Source organism: Orbicella franksi, chromosome 9 (assembly GCF_964199315.1).
Source record: "Orbicella franksi chromosome 9, jaOrbFran1.1, whole genome shotgun sequence".
In the NCBI taxonomy this organism is placed as follows: Eukaryota; Metazoa; Cnidaria; class Anthozoa; order Scleractinia; family Merulinidae; genus Orbicella; species Orbicella franksi.
In genome coordinates this window covers 29,453,066-29,460,565 of record NC_138153.1, presented here as the reverse complement: position 1 = coordinate 29,460,565, position 7,500 = coordinate 29,453,066, and the positions used below count along the sequence as shown (strand labels likewise).

At 38.2% G+C, this 7,500-nt stretch overlaps 4 non-coding genes across 4 annotated transcripts; 1 reads left to right on the top strand and 3 right to left on the bottom strand.

Annotated features, from left to right (window-relative positions):
• Nucleotides 1-1,180: 1,180 nt before the first annotated feature.
• Trnai-gau (transfer RNA isoleucine (anticodon GAU)) lies at nt 1,181-1,253 on the top strand. The gene has a single exon. It is a non-coding gene; the product is annotated as a tRNA-Ile (tRNA).
• Nucleotides 1,254-3,928: 2,675 nt separating this feature from the next.
• Nucleotides 3,929-4,001, bottom strand: Trnaa-agc (transfer RNA alanine (anticodon AGC)). Its single transcript has one exon. It is a non-coding gene; the product is annotated as a tRNA-Ala (tRNA).
• Nucleotides 4,002-5,621: 1,620 nt separating this feature from the next.
• On the bottom strand, nt 5,622-5,694 carry Trnai-gau (transfer RNA isoleucine (anticodon GAU)). The gene has a single exon. It is a non-coding gene; the product is annotated as a tRNA-Ile (tRNA).
• An 884-nt stretch (nt 5,695-6,578) lies between these two features.
• On the bottom strand, nt 6,579-6,651 carry Trnaa-agc (transfer RNA alanine (anticodon AGC)). Its single transcript has one exon. It is a non-coding gene; the product is annotated as a tRNA-Ala (tRNA).
• Between the last annotated feature and the right edge of the window lie 849 nt (nt 6,652-7,500).

Here is a 7,500-nt window from a genome sequence, read left to right as displayed (position 1 = left end):
AGTATAGATATAAAGGTCAGCTCTTAAATAGCTTATCGTATTCAGTTTTTCATCAGGCCATAAATAGGGTAGGAAAAATCGTAGATTTTGGTGTCAAATAGCGCAAGAGGGGTGGCACACCCCAAACCATATGTTTTTGGAATTAACTTCCCTCCCACCACTCCTCCCTGCCCATAAGTCGTTCGCAAACCATAAAAAGAGATATATAACCAATCCTATTATTTAGAAATTCGTTATCTGAAGTTACTTAACTCGCTATATAAAGGAAAGCAATTGTTTTATAACCAAAAGCAGAAAAAAACTGCGAGATTAGTTCAAATGCCATGCGCCCGCTTAGCATGCGGGAGGTACCGGGATCGATACCCGGATTCTCCAGTGATACTTCTTTTTTTTTCTAATGATAACAACGATCTTTGTTATCACTGAAATATTTTTTTTATTTATTTAATTGCCTGTTTTTGCTGTTTTGTTTTGTTTTGTTTTTTTTATCAGAGGCTTACCGCAGAACTCAAGGATCTGATTATCCTGCTGAACCAGGTTCAAATTGTCATATTCTTTTGTGACGCCTTTGTATTGTCTGTTTCTTTTCTTGTTAAATAGACTAACCCATCACCGCAGATGATGATCTACCAGATACCGTAATATAGATCATATAAATCTGTAAATCTACTCAATCACTGCAATTTCATCCATACGTTTCCACAGTGGGATATGTTCTGGGGGATTAGCTCAAATGGTAGAGCGCCCGCTTTGCATGCGGGAAGTACCGGGATCGATACCCGGATTCTCCAAGATCAAGAGTTTTCCTGCCCATGGTAACATTTTGTTGTCTTTTCTTTTCTTTTCTTTTCGCAGTTCTCTTTTCTTCATTTATCTGCTAATAAAACGCGAGGAGTGTGCCATGACTTGCTGCACAAAATCACTGTATTACTATCACTGCTCTCTACTGGAACTAGAACAAAAGTCCTTGTCGTTCAATCTCTATCTCCAGCAGCCGAAGATGGTGAAGATGACAACCCTGGAGTGTCTTATTACTCAAGTGATATGAAATACCTAAGGGAGTTTTGGGAACTGCCAAGTGCCCATTCTTTAGCAAAGTAGATGGTAACATTTAAAATCCGGTCCTGCAACAGACTGAAACTAATTTGGTTTTTATTTTAACAAATGCGCAACAGCAATTGGTCCGTTAGCTCAGTAGGTAGAGCGTGGTGCTGATAACGCCAAGGTCGTGAGTTCGACCCTCACACGGACCACGGCAATTTACTTTTCATGTGTTTTTTGTTACGTGGATTTAAAACCATTTTAAAGCTGAAGTTCGCTTCTTTTTTTCAGCAAACGCCTCAAGGAAAACAGTAGGAATCATGAACTCACTCGGGCTATCCTGGCTGAACTAGCCTACAATTTTCATGTCCTTTTGAGTCAGTATTCTCTGTTTGAACAGAAACATTGAGCTACTTTATATCTATTCAGTTTGGTAGAGCGCCCGCTTAGCATGTGGGAAATACCAGGATCGATACCCAAATTCTCCAAGGAACATTTTTCTCTCGTGATAACATTGAGGGGTTTTTTTATTTTTTCCGTGTCTATTGTGTTTTTTCCTCCATTTTTAATTTTTTGTGACAAGCCTACGGTAGAAATCCAAGTAGATTGTCCTAACGTTTTTCGCAAAAAGCATTCTATTGCTGCTCTTCTTTTCACTGAAACAAAGTCCCAGGTCGTTCCCCGATATACAACGGATCTGATGACCCTGTTGAACTAGCTTAAAATTGTCATAAAAGTGTATACATGAAAGATCATATATTTGAACTGCGGAGAATGATATGAAGACATGATTGATCATCAAGTTAACTGGGAGCTGTCCACTTTGTGAGTTCGTAATATACCCTAGAAGGTGAAGAATAAAAGTGTATATATGAAAACTCATTTATTTGAACTGTGGAGAAAGATATGAAGACATGATTGATCATGGGAGTTATGCGCACAACTTAAGCAGTTGTGGAATTTAAGCCCTCACACGGACCACGACTATTTTTTTTTATATGGTATGGTGACTCAAAAACATTTTAAAGCTTGTATTTGTCTCTCTGTTTTTAGCAAACTCTTCTAAGGACAACTCTGAGAGCATTACATACCTGAATCATGAACACAGACTACCCAGCCTGAACTAGCTTACAATTCTAATGTTTTGAGTCAGTTTTCTCTGTTTGAATAGAAAATTGAGCTACTTTAAATCACTTCAGTAATAGCAACTGAAGTTGAACTTTCGAACGTTATCAATTTTTCGATAAAACGATTCTTCTACTTTTGCAGCAGTCTCAAGTCATGTACTGGCAAATTAGAATCGAAACTTAAATTGAGCTTTTGTTATCTTAAAAAAAACAAATGGAGAATCCGGGTATCGATCCAAGTACCTTCCGCATGCTAATCGGGCGCTCTACCATTTGAGCTAATTCCCCATTTTACTGGTGTTTTAATGAAAGTAAAGTTATGTAATGAAATAAAGTGATAATGCGAAGCTATATCCATGTTTTCGACAAATTTTGCTGAAAATGAAAGGAGATATTAACGCGCTACCTTTATTGTGATTTTAAAACACTTAAAAATGCTATTTTAAAATTATTCAAGAACTGATCATTTGCCAGATAACATTAAAGAATTACTGTAGATCTGAATTTTGTATTTCGAAGTAAAAAACACCGAAACATTCCAACAACGTGAACATTAAAACACAAAAAACAAAAAAACACACGACTTGAACTTAGAACTTGTGATCTAGTTTATATTCTTAGTTCGTTAAAGCTATTCAATTAGCCGCAAACAGCTATTTTTTTACTTAATTATGTCACATTTAGTTTCGTTTTATGAGCAGAAAAATGAGAAAAAAAGAATCGCAAAAAAGAGAAAAAGACAAAAAAAATAATCTTCATCTTGGAGAATCCGGGTATCGATCCCGGTACTTCCCGCATGCAAAGCTCTACCATTTGAGCTAATCCCCCATTGTACAGGTATTCTAATGAAAATAAGGCTATGTAATAAAATAAACTGATAATGCGAAGCTATATCCATGTTTTCGACAAATTTTGCTGAAAACGAAAAAAGATATTAACAAGCTACCTTTATTGTGATTTTAAATCACTTAAAAATGCTATTTTAAAATTATTCAAGAAGTGGTAATTTACCAGATAACATTAAAGAATTACTGTAGATCTGAATTTTGTATTTCGGAGTGAAAAACACCGCAACAATCCAACAACGTGAACATTTATTACCAGTTTTCATTGCATACACGAGTTGAACTTAGAACTTACGGTCTAGTTTATATTCTTAGTTCGTCAAAACTATTCAGATAGCAGCAAACAACTGTTTTTTCATTTAGCTATGTTACATTTAGAAAAAGACAAATAAATTATCTTTATCTTAGAGAATCCGGGTATCGATCACGGTACTTCCCACAAGCAAAGCGGGCGCTCTACCGTTTGAGCTAATTCCCCAGAATACACCCCCCATTGGAAACTTATGAGTGAAAGAACTGTGATTGAGTAGATTTAGAGATATACATGATGTATATTACCGTATTTAGTAGAACATCATCTGCGGTGATGGGTTAATCCATTAACAAGAAAAGAAACAGACAATCCTGACACACAGTAACTTGACAATTTTAAGCTAGTTCAGCAAGGTAATCAGATCCGTTATATATCGGGGAACGACCTTGGAAATTTGTCCAGTGAAAAGAAAAGCAGCAATAGAGTGCTTTTTGGCGTAAAACGTTAGGAAAATCTACTTGGGTGTCTAAACGGTTGGCTTCTGACAAAAGATGTAAAAAAAGAAAGAAAGCAACAGCAAAAACAAGTTATTTAAAAAAACAATATTTAGCTGCGTAGCAAATATCATTTTTTCACGAGAATAAAAAAAAAAACAGTATCATTGGAGAATCCGGGTATCGATCCCGGTACCTCCCGCATGCTAAGCGGGCGCTCTACCATTTGAGCTAATTCCCCAAACACAATGTTTGAATAGCAGATGACCAATGCCTTAGATACTCGTATACTAAAAAACAACAGGTGAAGTCATGCTGTCAAGTAGAGAAAAAGAATCATTGGTAATGGTCTTTGTGAGGGTTCAAAACACAATCTTTTCAGTTCGTGAGGTCGTTATCTTGGCCTTCCTCGGCTGCCGGAGACAGAGAGCAAATAACCAAGAACCTTTCCTCTAGCGCCTGGAAATAGCAGAGTGACTATAGTCGAGTGATTTTGTGCAGGGAGCCATGGCACTCTTCCCACGTAGATAACAGTAACTGGAGATAAATTAGGAAAGAAAGACCAGCAAAAAGAAAAGAAACGACAAAAATGTTGCCATAAGTAGCAAAAATGTTATTGTCTTGTCCTTGGAGAATCCGGGTATCGATCTCTGTACCTCCCGCATGCTAAGCGGGCGCTCTACCATTTGATTTAATTCCCCGGAATACGTTAACTATTTGAAAGTTGTGTCTCCAATCGCTGTAACTGAATAGATTTAAAGTAGCTCAAGTTCCTGTTCAAACAGAGAATACTGACTCAAAAGAACATGAGAGTTGTAAGTAAGTTCAGACAGGGTAGCCAGGCTGTGTTCGTGATTCAGGTAATGCTCTCAAGTTTGTCCTTAAGCAGTTTGCAAAGAAACGGAGACGAATATCAGCTTTACAACCTTTTTTATCCACGTATCAAAAATAATAACAATAAATATTTGTGGTCCGTCTGGGGATTGAACTCACGACCTTGGTGTTATCAGCACCACGCTATACCGACTGAGCTAACGGACAATTTGCTGTTACAAATTAGCTTCTAGAATACTGCAAGACTGGATTCTTAAATCATCTTAAATGTTATCATCTAATTTCGAGAAATAATGAATGCTTGGCGGTTCGCTAGACTCCTTTCGGGATTTCATATCACCCAAGACATCAAACACTCCAAGGTCGTCATCTTCGCCATCCTCGGCTGCTGGAGATATAGGGTGAACAACCAGGACCCTTGTTCTAGTGTCAGTAGATAGCACGGTGACTTTAATACTAGCTTGCAGAACAAGCGGATTAGCAGGCTCTAGCGCGATACACGAACGTATTGCGCTAGAACACGCTAATCCGCCTGTACTGTAGGCTACTTTAATACAGTAATTTTGTGCAGACAGTCATGTGCAGGTAAATGAGGAAAAGAGAATTACAAAAAGGAAAGAAAAGACATAAATGTTACTATTGTTGCAAAGAACTTGGCCTTGGAGAATCCGCGTATCGATCCCAGTACTTCCCGCATGCGAAGCGGGCGCTCTACCATTTCAGCTAATTTCCCGGAATACGCGTTTGCCATTTGAAAGTAGTGGCTGCAGTTGGTGTAACTGAATAGATTTAAAGTATCTCAATTTTCTGTTCAAACAGAGAATATTGACTCAACAGAACATGGAGATTGTAATCTAGTTCAGCCACTTTGTAGCCTGTGTTCAAGATCCAGGTATTGCTCTCAGTGTTTTCCTTGAGGCGTTTGCTGAGAAAAAAGAGACGAACATCAGCTTTAAAATGTTTTTGAATCACGTAACAAAACAACAACAAAAAACAAACACAAAGTCAAAAAAAAAATACATTGTCGTGGTCCGTGAGAGGGTCGAACTCACGACCTTGGCGTTATCAGCACCACGCTCTACCGACTGAGCTAACGGACCAACTGCAACCAAGCAGTTGTTGAAATAGGAACTCAAATTAGTTTGTAGTCTACTGCAGGACCGGATTTTAAATGCTACCATTGACTCTGGTAAAGAGTGAGCGCGTGGCAGTTCGCAAAACTTTTCTCTTTCATATCGCCCGAGACATCAGACACTCCAAGGTCGTCATCTTCGCCATCCTCGGCTGCTGGAGATAGCCTGAGCGTGAACGACAAGGACCTTTGTTTTAGCGTGTGCCAGTAGAGAGCAGAGTGACTGGAATACAGTGATTTTGCGCAGGAAGTCATGACACACTAGTACTACCCGCGTTCTATGAGCAGATAAATAAGAAAAAGAGAACTACAAAAAGGAAAGAAATGACAAAAAAAAGTTACTATTGTTGCAAAAAACTTGGCATTGGAGAATCCGGGTATCGATCCCGGTACTTCCCGCATGCAAAGCGGGCGCTCTACCATTTGAGCTAATCCCCCTGAATAAACTGCTGATAGAAACTTATGAGTCAAATTAGTGTGATTAAGTAGATTTAAAGATTTATATGATCGATATTACGGTATCTAGTAGATCATCATCTGCGGTGATGTTCCAGTAATCCCTTTTACATGAAAAGAAACAGACAATACTGACACAAAAAAACATGACAATTTGAAGCTAGTTTAGCAGGATAACCAGATCTGTTATATATCGGGGAACGACCCTGGACATTTGTTTTAGTCAGAACAGAGCAGCAATAGAGTGATTTTTGCGGAAAACGTTAAGTCAATCTACTTGGATTTCTACCGTAGGCTTGTCGCAAAAAAAAAATAAAATATGGAGGAAAGAAACAACAACAAAAACGAGAAAATTAAAAAAAAGCCCCAGTGTTCTTATGAGAAGAAAAGGTGTCTTGGAGAATCCGGGTATCGATCCCGGTACCTCCCGCATGCTAAGCGGGCGCTCTACCATTTGAGCTAATTCCCCAGACAAAGGTTTCTTGGGTTTGGTTATAAAATAATTCCTGTCCTTAATATAGCCTGTTCAGTAACTTCAGAGAACAAATTTGTAAGTAATGAGATAATCGATAGTACTTTAGAAACTGAATAAAAGAGAATCCAAAATTGGTGATGTCTTTCTTTCTATCGTTTGTTATGATCAACGCCTTAGATATTCGTACTGCAAAACCGAAAACAAAAAAACTAAATGAAGTCCTGCTGTCAGGTAGAGAAGAAGAAGTATTGGTAATGGTCTGGGTAAGGGTTGAACTCAAGACCTTGGCCCTTCGGTCGGCTCCTTTCAGTTCGTGGAGTCGTTATCTCGGCCTACCTCGGCGGAGAGAGAGAATAAACGACCAAGGACCTTTGTTCTAGTGCCAGGAGATATCAGAGTGACTGTAGTACAGCAGGAGACTCATATCAAGAAGTAATGATGGCACTCTACCCGCAGAGATAACAGTAACAGTAGATAAGAAGGGGAAAAAGACCAGCAAAAAGAAAAGAAAATACAAAAAAATGTTGCAATGAGTAGCAAAAATGTGTTTGATTTCCTTGGAGAATCCGGGTAACGATCCCGGTACCTTCCGCATGCTAAGCGGGCGCTCTACCGTTTGAGCTAATTCCCCTGAATACGTTATGAAGTAGATCAATTGTTTTTCTTCAAAAAGAGAATACTGACTCATAATTTTAGAAAACGGATTTCCAGCATTTGTCAAAAATTACATAAAGTAAAAAGGAGATTTCAATGCGCTACATTTACTGTCATTTTAAAACAATTTAAAATACTATATACTATTTTTAAAATGTTCAAGAAAATTAGTTGAATTTTGTCTTTTGG